General features: G+C 41.4%; 1 protein-coding gene across 1 annotated transcript in view; it reads left to right on the top strand.

The window, feature by feature from the left end:
• The window catches only part of DPYS (dihydropyrimidinase), a 146,779-nt gene that overhangs the window by 86,102 nt on the left and 40,610 nt on the right, over window positions 1–20,067 (top strand). Inside the window, exon 9 of the transcript XR_009534064.1 lies at window positions 11,825–11,910. The gene's annotated coding sequence lies outside the window, so the exon portion shown is untranslated. The remainder of the gene's footprint in view (window positions 1–11,824; window positions 11,911–20,067) is intronic.

The following is a 20,067-nucleotide window of genomic DNA, read 5'->3' as shown; positions in this document are numbered from 1 at the left end:
AGGAAGAAGAGAGAAATAATTCACAAATGAAAATCAGCACTACAGCAAACCATTATTTGTGTTCAGGGGTCAGGACGGCATTTATCTCAGGAGCTATCCATAGCGTGTCAGGGGAGTTTGTAAAAACCTAAATGGCCAGTTGTGAAATATATTTGCCCACATTTTAACTCGGCCTATACAATAATCTAACACGATAAAATAACTATGTTATATTTGTTATACAAAATATTTGCAACTGCATTATGATTGTAAGTTCCTTGAGGGCAGGGACAGTTTCTTAACAGCTTGTGCCCCAAACAACACCAGCACAATGATTTACACAGGGCAGACCTTCACGATGGGCATGGTGAATTGAAATTAATGTACTGTGGCTGAGGGGATTGAAAGGAAAGCGTCTGAATTTGGAAAGGCTCGCTGAAAGAAAAGGATTTAAAATCCTATTGATGAAGACAGTCACACCTGGCAGAGGAGAGAAGGAAGTATATTCTAGGAAAAGGAACAGGGCAGCAAAAGCAGAGGTTGGCTCAGCCAGGGCCATCAGCCAATGGAGGTTCAATGGGGACTGGCGATTGTGGCTCTATGGGCCAACGGAGTTTTCCATAACCAGCTGTTGGGGTGAGGAAGTATTAACAGGGCTTTTTCAAGCATTGCTTTTTGCCTTAGAGTAGGATGTAGTCTCCACAAGAACACAGAACCTTTGGCATTTTCTTTAATGATTTCTATAAATGTGCTCAATAGATCATTAATATAACATTTCTTAGGCCCTTATTGAAACGAGCAGGACCCAGTGGGGCTCCTGGACACGGAAGCCTTTTAGTGTCCCCTGTTTCTTGTTTGCAGGGAATAGACTTCAGCCTCCATGACCTTCCAAAGGGCAGGTTTGAACAGTTGCTAATCAGGGAAGGGAGGGGATGCAGAGACAAGGGAGGAGACCACCTGAGGCCAGATTAAAGGAGTGCAGGCCCTGCACACACCCTGATCCTTATCAGTAGCTCTGCCCCTGAATCATTGCTATAAAACTCCTCATCAAATCCTCCCAGTTTGGGACACATGGTTTTTGAGGCCCGAGCCTACGATGTCCCCCTTTGCCTGGCAAAGCAGTAAAGCTATTCTTTTCTACTTCACCCAAAACTCTGTCTCCAGGACGCGCTTAGGCACCGGTGCACAGAGGCCAAGCTTTCGGCATCATTATTCGGTTCCCAGACCAGCGTCGGAACCTCCCCCGCACCCTGTGTTTGTGCCTGTCCTGTTCATCACCCAGCGAGACTCCAACGGGCATGTCACCGACCCTCATCCTGCGCAGGTGCGGCTGTCACGGGGCTGCGGGGCTGAGTGAGCGCTAGCCCCACCCATTCCGACGGCATCTCCTCCCATCCACACACCAGGAGCCTGCTCACCCCTCTGCAGGCAGACATTTGGGAATTATTTATTCTCCACTCCCCCTCCTCCCAAGGCCTGCATTCTTTTCGTAAGTGGTTTGCAATACTCTGAGTTGCTTTACACCTTATATGCAACTCGCTCTAAAGACTTCTCTTGTCTGGGGAATTCTAGTAACAAGATGGCTTGCTTTCTCTTTTCTAAAAGAACACGGCACGCCCCCTCCAATCAATATTTACTGGCTCTAGGTCTGCTGAGAGGCAGAGAGGTTTATGTTAAGAAGATGTAGACACAGCCCTCAGGGAGCTTATAATAAAAATGTTACAGGGAGAGGAGTCAAAAAATTACTAAGATTCCTAGGAGTGGAACTATGCCAGCAGTGGTAGGATTTCAAGGGAGTTCCTGAAAAAAGGATTTTCTTGTTGTGGTTTTTGCATTGTTTTTTCTTTCTCCTCCTCCCCCTCCCCCCCTGCTTCTCCTTCCTGTAGGCAAAGAAGGAAAAAATGAAGGTTTCTGAATCTTAGTTGTAGGATCCTAGAATCTACCTTTATGCCATGGAGCTAATGAAAGGGGAAATTGAAGGCATGAGTTGGTATTTCTCTTTACTGAAATTCTTTGGAGGACAATGGTATAACACGAAGAAGGAAAGATTCTTAGAATAAGATGGGAGGGGTGTGGGCAAAGACCCAGAGCCCCAAAAGTTATGCTTCATGCACCAGAGGACACATGACATGGGCCAGGAGCCTGGGATTTGGAATGAGAAAGTGGTTTTCATCACTTCTCAACATGTCACTTAACCTCTCCGAACCTCTATTTCTTTTTTTTTTTTTTTTGCGGTACGTGGGCCTCTCACTGTTGTGGCCTCTCCCGTTGTGGAGCACAAGCTCCGGACATGCAGGCTCAGCAGCCATGGCTCATGGGCCCAGCCACTCCGCGGCATGTGGGATCTTCCTGGACTGGGGCACGAACCCACGTCCCCTGCATCAGCAGGTGGACTCCCAACCACTGCACCACCAGGGAAGCCCTGAACCTCTATTTCTCGATCCATGAAATGGAAATGATAATACCTGCCCTGCTTACTTTACTGCTTTGAACTGAATGAAGTTTGTAGACAATAAAACATTATGAGTGTTATGAGTATAATAATATGATGATAATATCAATGCCAGGCTCAAAAATTCAGTTACTCTGGAAAGCTGGTTTGTAGTAAAAAGAAGATTCAGAATGAGAGAGATTCTAAAGGCCATGGGAGATTTTAAAATAGCCTGGTGAGACCACTGTAATTACAGAAGGACACTTTTAAGGGGAGGGTGACAAGAAAAGGATTAAATAACTGAGAACTGAACAAGAAGTTTAACAGGGGCCACAGAGAAGGAGGAGGTGTTGCTGGGTCCCACTGGAGGAAGCTGGAGGTCTTGTTCACTGCTATATAGAGGAATGGGGTTGGGGAAGAGCTTATAATGTGAGCATTTACTGTGAGTCACTGTACCATCCCTGTTGAGTGTCACATGTAAAAGCTAGAGCCAAGAACAGGCATGCCAAGTGAAGGCTAGGACTGCATTCAAGAACCCATGGAGAAGATGCACTGAGCTGGGAGGACCAGGATGGTGAGAGGAGTTGGACACTCCAGGCGAATTCTGAGAAAGCTCAGCAGAAGGCAGTGGGAGGAGCTCAGACAAGCACACGGATATCTGGGCAGAGAAGGCTGCCAGGAGGTATAAGGACCTGCCGTGGGGATGGGTTGGAAGCCAAGAAGGTCAGTTCAGAAGGAGCTGGAATCCTAGGCAGGGTGGCAAGGATGCTACCTGGTCAGGAAGGAGACTTGGCAGACACCCTAGATTAGGACCAGAGCTACAGGGCAGAGAGAAGCTTGATTCCCAAGAGCGGGACTTGAGGACAGTGTTTTTAGGTCTTGCTCATCCAGAGAGCAGTCAGGGACAGCAGGCTCCTGGTGACCTGGAACTATGTCCCATTGCTCTCTGTAGCCTCACTACCTAGCACAGTGCCTGGTGTTCAGAAAGCACTTGATCAATGTTCATTGGAATGAACCAGCAAATGAATGACAAAAGAATAAGGCCAAGTTCAAAATACCCAATAAGCTTTGAATTTTATTCCTCCCTCTGGTGGCTTTTGACAGCTTTTGGCTTTCTTTCTAGTGCCAAATAGTTCATGTGGAACCACCCTCACGGTCCCTTCTGAGAACTCTTGGCCACCCAGTGTGTCTCCTTCCCTTCTCTTTACATGGTAGGTGTGCTCGATATGGCCACGTTCCACTTAGCGGCTTGTTTCCATGGCAACTTGCTTCTTCATTTTGCTACACTCACCCTGCCTCTCATTACGAGGCATTGCCGTATCTTATTCAGATTTCTAACCCTGTCAGTTCCCAGCCGTGTTTATATCCTGTCTGATAGAAAATGTCTTACATTAAGGGAACATTGTCTTCTCAGAAAATTAACTTTAAAAATTGGATTTAAACACATTATGGCATAATTTTTTTTCCAACTAGAAATATAAATTTTCTCCACAACTTCCTTGCCAAGAAACAAGTTCCCTTGTCAGCCATTTTCCTGACTCTTTTCAAAACTTTTTTCTCCATGCATATTTTAAAGCCCTGGAAAGAGTCACCAGAAGAAGCATCTGGCTCCTGAAGTAATGTATGGCTCTCAAACTTTCACCTACATCTGCGGACTCTACCCGCTGCTGGTCACTGCCATGGTCAGACCACCAGCAATCTCTCCCTTGGTACCGAAGAAGATCTGAACGCTATCCCAAGAAAATGTAGGCACAAGAGTCACAGTGCACATTTAATTTCATTTTATTGTGTCATTTTTATTAGACCAGTCCATTTGTGTTTTAAGGCTCCTGACATGTTTTTCATGACGTTAATGAAGAAAGATCTAGCTAATCTGTTCTTAGAATCCATCTTGGTCAACTTACAGAGTGTGTCTTGTGTCTTGACCTTAGTCTATTTCTCAGCTGTCAACTATTTTAAGAAACACTCAGATGGGACCCACTAATGCCGATTCAGGATCACCTCATCTTTTATTTTCAAGGCGGATTTTCACATCTGCTGGAAGAACTGTCTGCCACACACCTGCCACTTGTAGCCAGTGTGGATAGGCTTGTCCTTGGTCCAGCAGCTCATCCTATTCCTCACTTGGGGCCTTTCACCATTCCTTACCTTCCCATAAAGCACCAAATGGATTCCTACATTTGGTGTCTCTCACTTATAAGGTCCCTCATGGCTCAGCTCAGTGTATTGCTGGGATCCTTCATTTAGATCTTTTCCGCAATGCTCAGTGAGCCTCTATGTAGCAGAACATTTATTTATTGTGGCTAAGATATACTTCCAAGTTCCATAGAACAACTTTCCTCTGACTGTGCAGAGGAAAAAAAAATTCAGTTCTGAAGGATCTACTCTATAGCACAAGGAACTACACTCAATATTTTGTAATAACCAATATGAGAAAAGAATCTGAAAAAGAATATATATATAACTGAATCACTTGCTGTATACCAGAAACTAACACAACATTGTAAATCTACTATACTTCAATTAAAAAAAAAAGGAAAAAATCAATTCTGATTTCTCCTGCCCTTTTCACACCTGCATTTAGAGTTAGAATTCATCAGAGGATGTGTAAAGTTCATCCTAACCGTGCAGCTATGCTATAACCCAGTAGAAGATATTTTCTAGAGAGTTGGTTATGCATACCAGACATACCGTACAAGGGGTGATTCTTGTAGGGGAAAGTCTTTGCTGGTTGTTTACTGTACTGGGTTGAATTGTGTCCCCCACAAAAATACCTTCAGGTCCTAATCCCCATTATCCGTGAACGTGACCTTATTTGGAGACACAGCCTTTGCAAATGTAGTCAAATTAAGATGAGGTTATACTGGATTAGGTTTGGCCCGAATACAACGACTGCTGTTTTTAAAAGAAGAGAGAATATTGGACACAGAAGGATGAAGGTCATGTGAAGACAGAGGCAGAAACTGGACTTGTGTTGCCATAAGCCAAAGGATGTGAAGAATTGCCAGTTACCACCAGAAGGCAGAAGAGACAAGGGAAGATTCTCTCCTAGAAACTTTGGAGGAAACATGGCCCTGCCAACACCTTGAATTCAGCTTCCAGGCTCCAGAACTATGAGAGCATACATTTCTGTTGTTTCAAGGCCTCCAATTTGTGGTCATTTGTTACAGCAGCCCTAGGAAACCCATACATTCACCACTGGAAAAATAAATAAAGGTAAGAAGTTTGAAAGTTGGGAATTTTGTCCTGCCTCCAACGTTCAAATCCCCCAAGGATAAATGGGAATTTGCCCAGTTTGTTTCTTGGATATGAGAAAAGAACAGAGACATTTTTTTCCTCCCCTGACATTGGTATCATTGTTAGCCGTAATATATTAGACTATCATATTTGAGCTACTGCCTAAATATTTACAGCTCCTCCTGGAGTATGAATGCCTAACATACTGATAAGAGGCTGCTTGAGAGACACACCCCTGACCATGATGCACAGCTTTGCACCCTCCCTCCATGCCCAGCTAGTGAATTAAACATGACTGCTTGAGTTGACTCCTTAATCTGCAAGGGCAGCAGGCAACTTGGGGGTTGGATGTGATAAGTAATGGGGATGACTCATGACCGTTGTAAATTCTCATCCAAGGAAAAGCTCCGCACAAATTGCTTTTTAGATTATTTTTTGTTTGTTTGTTGTTTTGGGAGAAAGAGTTCTAGAGCTGAGGCTTGATGGAGAAGCTGGAGTAGGGATGGGAGCCAATGCAATGGTTTGGTAAGGAAGTGATAGTGGCAGTTAACACTGGGGAAAAAAAGGAGATTCAAGAGATGTGCAGCAAGGGAATTGGTTGGGTGTTGGATAGAAACAGAGTTACAAATAAAACTGACTCCTAAGCTGAGAAAATCTGGAAAATATTTGGGTCACTGATGGTGATGGGGAACTGATCTTTGAGACTAAGAAGGGCAAGAAAGAGGGGTGATGAGGATGGGCATCTAGCAGCCTCGTGAGCTAATAGAGCTTGTAGGGCTCTCAAAGTCATTGACTCCAAGGGTCACCCTGAGACCCACAGAGGGGAAACTACTCAACCAAAATCCTACGGCCAGCGACAGACAGAGCCCAAGTCAGAATCCAGGACTCCTATCATCGTCCTGTATTCTTTCCAAATTAGAAGACTGGAAGAAAGCGGAAAGCTTTAGGCTGAAGCATGTAGATTCTGTAGAACCCTGCTTTATAGCTGGTAACAAACATGGTTCCCGAAAAAGAATGTATGAGCAGAGGCCGCAAACCACCAGCTCTTGGACTGACCTCGACTCTGTGTTTTTTAATTAATGTTTGAACTGATTATTGGGAATTCCCTGGCGGTCCAGTGGTTAGGATTTGGTGCTGCTGTGGCCTGGGAACTAAGATCCCACAAGCTACATGGTGCAGCCAAAAACAATTTTTTAAATTGATTATAACATTTAAAAAGTAAGCAATATATGTGGAATCTAGAAAATGGTACAGATGAACTTAGTGGCAAAGCAGAAATAGAGACACAGATGGAGAGAACAAACATATGGATACCAAGGGGGGAAGGGAGGGTGGGATGAACTGGGAGATTGGGATTGATATATATACAATACTATGTATAAAATAGATAACTAATGAGAACCTACTGTATAGCACAGGGAACTCTACTCAGTGCTCTGTGGTGACCTAAATGGGAAGGAAATCCAAAAAAGAGGGGGTATATGTATACATATAGCTGATTCACTTTGCTGTGCAGCAGAAACTAACACAACATTGTAAAGCAACTATACTCCAATAAAAATTAATAAAAAATTAAAATAAATTAATTAATTAAAAAATAATAAAAGGCCTTAAAAAAAAAAAAAAAGAGTAAGCGAGCTCCTCTAAAACTCTGGCTGTCTAGCTTCTCTGGGAAAAGCCAGTGGATCTATGAGAAAGGAGGAAGAGCTGCCCTCTGTTTAAATTTTTTTTTTTTTTTTTTGCAGTACGCGGGCCTCTCACTGTTGTGGCCTCTCCCTTTGCGGAGCACAGGCTCCGGACGCACAGGCCCAGCGGCCATGGCTCACGGGCCCAGTTGCTCTGCGGCATGTGGGATCTTCCCGGACTGGGGCATGAACCCGTGTCCCCTGCATTGGCGGGCGGACTCTCAACCACTGCGCCACCAGGGAAGCCCCTGCCCTCTGTTTAGATGAGGCAGGCACAGGCTGGTGTGCCCATCTACCTGGCCGGCTTTGCTAACTTATATTCTCTACCTGGCCCCTGCCAGCCCTGGAGTCTGCCAGCCCTGGGAGGGGAGGAAAGGCAGAGGCCCTGAGCCCGAGGCCGAGGCCAGAGTTGGGACTGTTAATGGCACGGGTGAAAAGAACCCGGCAAAAAACCCAGGGAGTAGAAGGACTAGAAGGACTAGAGAGCCTAGGTCACAGAAGCTAAGGTCTTGTCCAGAAAGTCAGGGACAGACTTTTCATCTATTTTTAGATAAAGCAACAGGATGTGGAAACCAAAAATGTGGTCAGTTCTCCCGTACTGCGCAATGGTGATGACTTAGGCAAAACATCCTCTTTTCCTATTTTTAACCAGATCACAGAAGCTGCATCAAAGGACTGGCTGCTGATTAATCCTGTTGAGACGCCTTTCTCTGAGTTGCATAAATGTCATCTACACGAGCTAGAGAACATTTGAGAAGGAAAAAAAAACCCTGTTAAGACTGCTGCACATAGGGCATTCTTAAAAATAGTCTTCTGAGTGGTATCAAGGTGTTCTGGGTCACAGCTTTCTGGAACTTGTCTAGGATTTCATGGCTGAATGGGGCAGATATTCAAAGACAAATCATTCATTTATTAAAGCTGAATTAATGATCCATGACTTTTTTGGACTCCAAAGTACAGTGATGACAGTTTTTCAGTAGATTACCTGGAGAATTATGCTGATTTTTTTCAGCAAAACTATTATCTAGTTGTATAAATATCACTGCACCAGGAACAGGCATTTTATTGGAGAAAAGGAATCAGGAATGAAAGCAAAGCATTGTCAATGCGTTATGGATGAGAACCACATCGTGACAATGGCAGGCCTTGAATGTCGGCAGAGAGCTCAGCCATCATGGAAGGCAACCTTCTCACTTTACTGAGGGAGAGATGGAGCTGTTACAGGTGGTGTGGAGGCCCTCCCCCCACCGCCCGCCCAGGCCTCACCACTTCTGTGCACTCCCACTGTCCAGTGGCCAGACTCTGAAATCTCTTTGCCTGGGGGCTTTTTTCATAACTGAGGAAAGCCAGATGTGCCAGGGAATAAATACCACCGAGAAGCAGCAGCGGCCCACAATCAGGGCCTGGTAGGACTTGGTGTCTAAATACCCCAGGCCCTCACCCCTCAGTGGGGCATGAGCTCTACAAGCTGCTAACACAGAGAAAGTAGGCCGCAGGCTTTAGCAGGCAAGTATCTTGCTAGAGTTAATGTAATAATGTTGTTTTTTTTCAATGTGTGTGTATGTCTGTGTGTGTGGTATGTATAGTTTATATATGTATATTTAAGATGTATATATTGTGTATATTAATGTATGTATGTAAATATGGGTATATAATAAATAATGTATATATGATGTTTATATAAGTTACTTTCTATTTACAGAAAGTGATACTGTTTTTCTATTTACGGTGTTGTTATAAAGTTTCCTTTTATTTTTTAAAAATTTATTTTATTGAAGAATAGGTGATTTACAATGTTGTGTTAATTTCTACTATATAGCAAATGATTCAGTTATACATATATATACATTCTTTTTCATATTCTTTTCCACTATGGTTTATCACAGGATGTCGAATATAGTTCCCTGAGCTACACAGTAGGACCTTGTTGTTTATCCATTCTATATATACTAGTTGCCTCTGCTAGTCCCAAACTCCCAATCCTTCCCTTCCCCACGCCCTGTCAGGTCATCAGCCTCTGTTTCAAGCATGGCACCTCTGTCTTTGTTGGGTTAGGAACTGGTGATATAAAGAATGAATTAGAGGGGCTTCCCTGGTGGCGCAGAGGTTGAGAGTCCGCCTGCCGATGCAGGGGACACGGGTTCGTGCCCTGGTCTGGGAAGATCCCACATGCCGTGGAACGGCTGGGCCCGTGAGCCATGGCCGCTGAGCCTGTGCGTCCAGAGCCTGTGCTCCGCAACGGGAGAGGCCACAACAGTGAGAGGCCCGCGTACCGCAAAAAAAAAAAAAAAACCACAACAGTGAGAGGCCCATGTACCGCAAAAAAAAAAAAAAGAATGAATTAGAGATACAAACTACTAGACATAAAATAGATAAACAACAAGGATTTACTGTATAGCACAGGGAGTTATATTTAATATCTTGTAATAACCTATAATGAAATATAATCTGAAAACAAAAGCTGGATCACTTTGCTGTACACCTGAAACTAACACAACATGGAAAATCAACTATACTTCTATTTAAAAACTACATTGTAGGCTTTGAACTGTACATTTAAACATTGTTAAAATGGCAAATTTTATGTTACATATATTTTACCATAATAAAAAATACAAACTAAAAATATATAGGTTTAAAAAAAGGTGACTTAGAGGAAGGGGGGTTTACTGCTTAGAAGAATAGTAGTTGATACGTTTGCAAATTTCAGATGGAGTCCAACACTCAATTGATCACGAAATTGAGGCCCAGAGAGATTAAATGTCATTTCCCAGTTCCCACACAGAGTCTGTGACAAAGCCAGGACAACGCCCCATTCCCTTAACTCCCATCCATGCTCTTCCCACAGTGCTCACTTCCTGAGGAGGTGGGACTTGAACAATGGGAGGAAGTGAATGGGGAGAGAAGATTGGAGTGTGCAATGAGGAGGTCCAAGAGAGCAAAGGCGTGAAGGGGGAATGCAGGCGACTCTTCCCAAGCCAGGTGGGCAGAGCTTTTTGACTAAAGGGAGGGTTGGGGCAGAAGCAGAGTGAGGAATAAGGTGGCAAAATAGGCTGGGATCAGATTGGAGGGGAGATTAAAGGACCAATGGGGAGAATGTTAACTCCCCAGGACCTATGATGCAAATCTCTGAGCTGGGAAACCATAGGTCAACACCATGCTGAGGAGATAGCATGGTAGAAAGTAACTATGTTCGAATATTGTTTCCAGAACACAGTGCTGACAAGTTACTTAGCCTCTCTGTGACTTGGTTTCTTCACCTACAAAACAACAACAGCGTCAGAACTTCCCTCATGAAAATTTGGTGAGGATTAATGGAAATAATACACCAAAAACAATATCTAGTATCTAGTAAGGGCTCGATAAATCATACCTATTATGATTTCTAAGGGCTGAATTGACTCAAGAGACAGAAGTGCCTTGGCTGAGCTAGTTAATAGCAGAGCCAGAATTAGGAGTCAGTTCCTATAATTTCTAATTCAACGTTCTTTTTCTTTCATTGTATCATATTTTAAAACAACGGATTATTTATTTTCTGGTATGTATTAGCATTTCGACTTGCAAGACATAGCACTCATTCTTTGTGTACAATCACTACAATGGTTTCCTTTTGGAAAAAGAATTTTTTTTTTTTTTTGCGGTACGTGGGCCTCCCACTGTTGTGGCCTCTCCTGTTGCGGAGCACAGGTTCCGGATGCGCAGGCTCAGTGGCCATGGCTCACGGGCCCAGCTGCTCCGTGGCATGTGGGATCTTCCCAGACCGGGGCACGAACCCGCGTCCCCTGCATCGGCAGGCGGACTCCCAACCACTGCGCCACCAGGGAAGCCCTGGAAAAATAATTTTGATCAATTTCTTTCACTCTCTAATTAATATATCACATTTAGAGTGAGTGCACTGTTTGCTTTGAAAAAGAAAGACTTTCAATTTTCAGGTCTTCAGGCAACTGACATTGCAGCCCGACTTTAAACCATAAGAAATTACATATGACATTTAGAATATAATAAATATTCCGATTGCTTCTTTGTGTCTGTGGAGAAAACATTTATTTTTACCACATGTTATCTTTTCCCGCTTTCATCAAATGAATCATACTTATGACCCAAGAGCGTCTGTTGTTCTTTATGATTCATTGATCAACCATGAAAGAACAAACAAATCAAATACTGAAACTTGGGTGGCAGTTTATTGGTGATTGTCTCCAGGAGACTGTGGTCTCCCAAAGAATCATAGACCTTAAGAGATGGCAGCTTCCTCGGAGATCCCGTATCCCTGCTCCTTCATCTTTATAGACGAGAAAATTCGGTTCAGAAAGGTGAAGTGACTTTTGCAAAGTCATCCAGCTAGTTGGTGGAAAAGAGGGATTTTGATACCATTTTTTTTTCTAACTTTGAAAAAAAAGAGGGATTTTGATCCCCCGCCCCTTTTTTTTCTGACATTGCATCATGTCCTGCATCAATTCATGGATTTCTGAAAAGTCTTCCTGCATTTCAGGTAGGCCAGATCCAGTTTGCTGCTTCTGCATTGCATCATGTCCTACATCAACTCATGGATTTCTGAAAAGCCTTCCTACATTTCAGGTAGGCCAGATCCAGTTTGCTGCTTCTTTGTGCAAATAACGTTTTATTGAAACACAGCCATGCTCATTCCTTTACTGATTGTCTATGGCTGCTTTCTCACTACAGTGGCAGAGGTGAGGGGGTTGTACCAGACCCACATGACTGCAAAGCCTGAAAGACTTACTATCAGTCCCTTCACAAAAAATGTGTGCCAATTTCCATTGTATATCAAGCCTAGTTGAAATTCTGTTTTTTGTTTTTATTCTTTTTGTATCAGACCCTAATGTCAATGTTGAATAAAGTGGACTTGGGCAGGGAAGAATGGGAAAGAAGAAAGAGAAAGGAAAGAGCTAACATTTATTTGTCTCATTGGGGGAGACTTTTTATGTGTCACCCCATTTAATTCTCAAAAAGATGCTATCAGATTGCTCTTTTAAGCCCCATTTAGTAAATAAGAAAACTGAGGCTAAGAGAGAGAAAAGCCAAGTTGCCTAAGTTCATGTCACTAATAATTAGCAGGACGAAGGTTTGAATCCAGCCTTCCCCATTCTAAAACTCTCTGTTCTTTCTTCTGTACCATGTGATTGTCATAGTCAAGGTTACCTTCTATTTTTTAAAAGGTGATATATCGTCCCTTAAATTGAAAGAGTTGAATTAAAAAATAATATTGGATACCAAATCATACTTGATAAATAGTTAAATACTGGTTACAATTGTCTAATTCATGATGCCATCATGGGTTTTATTTTCCTTTGGGTGCTCATTTATACAAGTGGGGGAGTTGGACTGCAGAATATAATAGTACATATTTTGACAATTAGCATTTTGCATTATTGGCTAAACTTGATGGATTTAATAGCTCCTGCAGCAACTTGTAGAATGGAAGTCTTGTGTGTATGTCCACACAACTAATTACATAGATACCACATAGATGGGTTTTTATTTAATCAACAATTCCTCCTCTCCAAAGTTGGCTACACTTCTCTAAAGCAGTGTTTACCAATTTGCCTCATCATCTGAATTGCCCATGAAGACCCTTAGAAGACAGATTCCCAGGACCCTTCCAGGACTCTCTAGTTAATATATCTGGGTTTAGGTTTGGGAATCCATAATTTTACATTATTTTGTAACCTTGGAAGGTAATTCTGATGATTAATCAGCTCTGGGAACCACTACTCTGTAAGGTCATGAAGGCATGGATGTCCATATCTTTGTCTCAGTCCTTCCTGGTCTTCCCTTACATCCTCTAACCTGTCCTCTTCCTGAATCCCACTTGGTGATCAGTGGGTACATTGTTCCTTGTCTTTGCTGAAAGAGGCTGGGGGCGAGGGCACCTCACACCCCACACTATGTATTTCCTCAGTGTCCAGTAAAGCAGTGCAGACACTTTCTGCCTTAATTGTAGTTACTGTGTTTAGTTATGCTTTTATTTCTCTTGTTGCTTTTTTTGCTTTTCATTTGCATTTGCAAAATTTCCTCAAATACAAATCTGACTAACTTCTGCTTTTTGACTAAAAAGTGAGGTTCATAGACACCCAAAATTTAGATCATAAAAGTCTATTATCCCCTGTACCCTGTTATTCATCTCCCTGTCATTTTCAACTTTTAAAAATGTCACTACAACCATTAGCAATTAAAATCAAAAGGTACTTTGTACCCTGAAAGTTTGGTGGTCTCAGACACACATTAATTTAAATCTTTCCTCCCCACTGTACAGGGTTTACATTAACCTAATATAACAGGCTTTTAAATTTACATATATAACCACACTCAACCCACATTCATTTTATTAGCCAGTTCCTCTACCATAGTATAAATTAAATAAAATAATTATATATAGTAGGGTGTATATGTTAATCCCAAACTCCTAATTTATCCCTCCCCCCCCAACATTTCCCCTTTGGTAACCATAGTTTCTTTTCTATGTCTGTGAGTCTGTTTCTGTTTTGTAAATAAATTCATTTGTACCAATTTTTAGATTCCACATATAAGCAATACTGTATGATATTTGTCTTTCTCTGTCTGATTTCCTTCACTTAATATTATAATCACTAGGTCCATCCATGTTACTGCAAATGGCATTATTTCATTCTTTTTTATGGCTGAGTAGTATTCCATTCTGTACCACATCTTCTTTCTCCATTCCTTTGTCAATGGACATTTATGTTGCTTCCATGTCTTGGCTATTACAAATAGTGCTGCATTGAACATTGGGGTGCATTCTTCTTTCAAATTATGGTTTTCTCTAGATATATGCCCAGAAGTGGGATTGCTGGGTCATATGGTAGCTCTATTTTTAGTTTTTTAAGGAACCTCCAGACTGTTCTCTACAGTGGCTGTACCAATTTACATTCCCACCAACAGTGTAGGAGGGTTACCTTTTCTCCACACCCACTCCAGCATTTATTATATGTAGACTTTTTAATGATGGCCATTCTGACCAGTGTGAGGTGGTACCTCACTGTAGTTTTGATTTGCATTTCTCTGGTAATTAGTGATGCTGAGCATCCTTTCATGTGCTTTTTGGCCATGTGTATGTCTTCTTTGGAGAAACGTCTATTTAGATCTTCTGTCCATTTTTTGATTGGGTTGTTTGCTTTTTTGATGTTGAGATGAATGAGCTGTTTATATATTTATAACATAAATAATCAACAAGGACCTACTGTATGGCACAGGGAACTCTACTCAGTATTCTGTAATAACCTATGTGGAAAAAGAATGGACATATGTGTATACATAACTGAATCGCTTTGCTGTACACCTGAAACTAATACAACGTAAATCAACTATACTCCAATATTAAAAAAAAAGTCAATCAGGACTGTTAAAAAAAGTAAAAGAGATTTACAAGCTTCCCATTCAAGATGGGGACCTAAAAAGACCCTAAACTCACCTCCTCCCGCAGACACACCAAGTCTACAACTACACATGGAACAATTTCCTCTGGAAAAAACCTAAAAACTGACTGAGCCACTCCTAGCATCCAGCGAATGAGAGAAGGTCTACATGGAAAAGCCCCCGGTAGGAGAGGCTGGGACACAGTCTCGCCATAAGCCCCACTTCCTCCTCCTTCTCCTCCTCCTCTTTGACCCCTTGACCCCTGAGAACCCACAGCTTCTCACTGAGGAGCAAAAGCTTTAAACCCCACATTGGGCACCTCCCACTTTTAAGATCTGCACCTGAGAGACGGGCCTCCAAAACATCTAGCTTTGAAAACTAACCGGGGCTCTGTCCACAAGCCCCACAAGGCTCTACGGACCTGGGCTCTTAAAGGGTTTGCACTGGGATGCATCAGCCCCAAAGCTCAGGGCAAAGCGTGGATGCAGGGTGCCAGGACTTGTAGGGGGAGAGGCCCACGTGCTGGTCTTGTAGTTGGCCTGGGCTCAGGCATCTGATCAGACAGGCATTTGCTGGCGCTCTGGGGGGAAGGTGGGGAGCTGTCGGCTGCCATCTTGGCTCTCCTTCCACAGCCTCCAGGGTCCAGAGTCCCCTGAGTGGAGCTTTTATGTGCGTCTGGCTGCCACCCAGGAGCCACTCCTTGATTGCCTGGCTCTGTTGGCCAATGGGGCTTGCGTCCTTGGGTCCCCTGGGAGTATGGTAATCTGCAAGGTGGTTCTTGGTCTGCCACCTGGGGCAGTGCACAGACAGCCGTCTGAGGCACCCTCCCCAGGCTCTCTGCGAGTGCAGCCTCTTTGCTGGTCCTGGACCTCCAGTCCGAGGTGCAGGCCCACCTATAGGGCTCTATGGACGTGGATGTGCTCTCAGGGAAGGTAGGCTAGTGTAAGGCATCTTTGCGCTCTCCCTCTGCCTTGCTATAGCTCACAGACAGGAGTTTGTACACTCCTCTGGAGTCCCAATTTGGGGGACTGCTTCCCCGGGGGACACCTCGAGATGGTGGCCAGCAAGGCATACACTTGCAGTCCCATAGGATTGTATATACCTGCATACTTTAAAAGCTGCTGCCTGAAGGTCTGGCTTCTTAATCACATACCACAATATAGCACATTAGAAAGCTCTAAATATGAAAAATAATCTTCCACAATCTCACCAGCAATCATTGACTTTTTCATTCATGCCACCTTCTAGTCGCTGTCCAGCTCACTTTCAGAATCTGTATTGACTTTTTTCTTCTTGTATTGTGATTTTAAAATACAATATTTGTTTAACCAAAAAACAAACACTCTTAAAGAGCTATGCATAAGTTCTTCCAAGCACAGCATTGATTTCTAATGTGTATGTGAGTAATAAATTTACGAATATCATGGGTTACCCTCCTTGTGTTTCTTGTGCTCTCCTGCAATAGTTCATGGACTGACTTTGCTAATCAGTGCTTGTCCAAATAGATATTTTATATTCATCTCTTCAATTCTTGCTTACTAAACTTCACAGATATAGTGGTTCCTATGATATATTATTAAGAACAAACAATTAACTTGTCATTTTATTTAAAAGAACAAAGTTCTCATTTCAAAAGCTCTGCATGCATTTACCATAATTATATGGGAATCTTTTCAAAGCTGTTTTTTCATCTATTGAGGTTCTCCCTCTAACTTTGCCAAATATACTTATTAATAAATCTCTACAATAATTAATTTTAAACAAATGTGCTTACAATTTAACACAAGTTTGGAAAGTTTTATTTATGTAAGCACTTTTGTAAATGTAAAAAGATATTGGGCATCCTTGAAAGCAATATTGGGTTGCCCAAAAATTTCGTTTGGTTAATGAATACATTGTTCAATAAAGTTCTTGGTGAAAATGAAAAATGTCTTTTATTTTTACTTAAAACTGAATGAACTTTTTGGCCAGCCCAATATTTTAAAAAACTGAGCTTATAAATTCTCTGATGTATGAACTTTGTATTAATACTTATATAAATGCATACCACCACCTCTTCCATTACCATAAGGCTTAATGATTATGGTCTTAGGGTAATGTTAAAGATTTCTTTTAAATAAGTAGTACCCAACATCTTTTTGAGAATATTTAACTTTTTAAACTTGGAGGCAGTGTGAGGGATTGATGAATCTAATCATTTACATCAGATTCAATCTAGTGTGTATCCTTCCTTAAAGTAAATGAGTTAACCTTATTAAACCTTATTTTGTTTTAAATGCAAGAATAATAATAATGATAACAATAATAATAATAAAATAATTGACCTCAATGGTCTTTGTCAGTATTAGTGACTTTGGGTGAAAAAGTTAGTTCTTACTCACTCAGAAATAAGATATTTTGATCCACCAGAGGGCAGACAGAAGAAGCAAGGAGAACTACAATCCTGCACCCTGTGGAACAAAAACCACATTCACAGAAAGATAGACAACATGAAAAGGCAGAGGGCTATATACCAGATGAAGGAACAAGATAAAACCCCAGAAAAACAACTAAATGAAGTAGAGACAGGCAATCTTCCAGATAAAGAATTCACAATAATGATAGTGAAGGTGATCCAGGACCTCGGAAAAACAATGGAGAAAAAGATCAAGAAGATGCAAGAAATGTTTAACAAAGACCTAGAAGAACTAAAGAACAAACAAACAGAGATGAACAATACAATAACTGAAATGAAAACTAGACTAGAAGGACTCAATAGCAGAATAACTAACGCAGAAGGACGGATAAGTGACCTGTAAGACAGAATGGTGGAATTCACTGCTGTGGAACAGAATAAAGAAAAGAGAATGCAAAGAAATGAAGACAGCCTAAGAGACTTGGCACATTAAACACAACAACATTCGCGTTATAGGGGTCCCAGAAGGAGAGGAGAGAGAGAAAGGACCAGAGAAAATATTTGAAGAGATTATAGTCGAAAACTTCACTAACATGGGAAAGGAAATAGCCACCCAAGTCCAGGAAGCTCAGGGAGTCCTATACAGGATAAACCCAAGGAGAATCATGCCAAGACACTTAGTAATCAAATTGGCAAAAATTAAAGACAAAGAAAAATTATTGAAAGCAGCAAGGGAAAAATGACAAATAATATACAAGGGAACTCCCATAAGGTTAACAGCTGACTTCTCAGCAGAAACTCTACAAGCCAGAAGGGAGTGGCGTGATATACTTAAAGTGATGAAAGGGAAGAACCTACAACCAAGATTACCCGGCAAGGATCTCATTCAGATTCGATGGAGAAATCAAAAGCTTTACAGACAAACAAAAGCTAAGAGAATTCAGCACCACCAAACCAGCTTTACAACAAATGCTAAAGGAGCTTCTCTAAGTGGGAAACACAAGAGAAGAAAAGCACCTACAAAAACAAACCCAAAACAATTAAGAAAATGGTCATAGGAACATACATATCGATAATTACCTTAAACGTGAATGGACTAAATGATCCAACCAAAAGACACAGGCTTGGTGAATGGATACAAAAACAAGACCCATATATATGCTGTCTACAAGAGACCCACTTCAGTCCTAGGGACACATACAGACTGAAAGTGAGGAGATGGAAAAAGATATTCCATGTAAATAGAAATCAAAAGAAAGCTGGAGTAGCAATACTCATATCAGATAAAATATACTTTAAAATAAAGAATGTTACAAGAGACAATGAAGAACACTACATAATGATAAAGGGATCAATCCAAGAAGAACATATAACAATTATAAATATATATGCACCCAACATAGGAGCACCTCAATACATAAGGCAACTGCTATAAAGGAGGAAATCTACAGTAACACAGTAATAGTGGGGGACTTTAACACCCCACTTACACCAATGGACAGATCATCCAAAATGAAAATAAATAAGGAAACAGAAGCTTTAAATGACACAATAGACCAGATAGATTTAACTGATATTTATAGGACATTCCATCCCCAAACAGCAGATTACACTTTCTTCTCAAGTGCGCACAGAATATTCTCCAGGATAGATCACATCTTGGGTCACAAATCAAGCCTCAGTAAATTTAAGAAAATTGAAATCATATCAAGCATCTTTTCTGACCACAACGCTATGAGATTAGAAATGAATTACAGGGGAAAAAACGTAAAAAACACAAACACATGAAGGCTAAACAATACGTTACTAAATAACCAAGAGATCACTGAAGAAATTTAAGAGGAAATCAAAAATACCTAGAGGCAAATAACAATGAAAACACGATGATCTAAAACCTATGGGATGCAGCAAAAGCAGTTCTAAGAGGGAAGTTTAGAGCTATACAAGCCTACCTCAAGGAACTAGAAAAATCGCAAATAAACAATCTAGCCTTACACCTAAAGGAACTAGAGAAAGAAGAACAAACAAAACCCAAAGTTAGCAGAAGGAAAGAAATCATAAAGATCAGAGCAGAAATAAATGAAATAGAAACAAAACAATAGCAAATATCAATAAAACTAAAAGCTGGTTCTTTGAGAAGATAAACAAAATTGATAAAACATTAGGCAGACTCATCAAGAAAAAGAGGGAGAGGACTCAAATCAATAAAATTAGAAATGAAAAAGGAGAAGTTACAACAGACACCGCAGAAATACAAAGCATCCTAAGAGACTACTATAAGCAACTCTATGCCAAAAAAATGGACAACCTGGAAGAAATGGACAAATTCTTAGAAAGGTATAACCTTCCAAGACTGAACCAGGAAGAAATAGAAAATATGGAGAGACCAATCACAAGTAATGAAAAGGAAACTGTGATTAAAAATCTTTCAACAGTCAAAAGTCCAGGACCAGATGGCTACACAGGTGAATTCTATCAAACATTTAGAGAAGAGCTAACACCCATCCTTCTCAAACTCTTCCAAAAAACTGCAGAGAAGGAACACTCCCAAACTCATTTTATGAGGCCACCATCACCCTGATACCAAAACCAGACAAAGATACTACAAAAAAAGAAAATTACAGACCAATATCACTGATCAACATAGATGCAAAAATCCTCAACAAAATACTAGCAGAGAGAAACCAACAACACATTAAAAGGATCATACACCATGATCAAGTGGGATTTATCCCAGGGATGCAAGGATTCTTCAATATATTCAGATCAATCAATGTGATACACCATATTAACAAATTAAAGAAGAGCAACCATATGATCATCTCAATAGATGCAGCAAAAGCTTTTGACAAAATTCAACACCCATTTATGATAAAAACTCTCCAGAAAGTGGGCATAGAGGGAACCTACCTCAACATAATAAAGGCCATATATGACAAACCCAC

This window comes from Mesoplodon densirostris, chromosome 13 (genome assembly GCF_025265405.1).
Source record: "Mesoplodon densirostris isolate mMesDen1 chromosome 13, mMesDen1 primary haplotype, whole genome shotgun sequence".
In the NCBI taxonomy this organism is placed as follows: Eukaryota; Metazoa; Chordata; class Mammalia; order Artiodactyla; family Ziphiidae; genus Mesoplodon; species Mesoplodon densirostris.
Note: the sequence above shows the minus strand (reverse complement) of the source record. Positions and strands in the feature narration are given on the sequence as shown.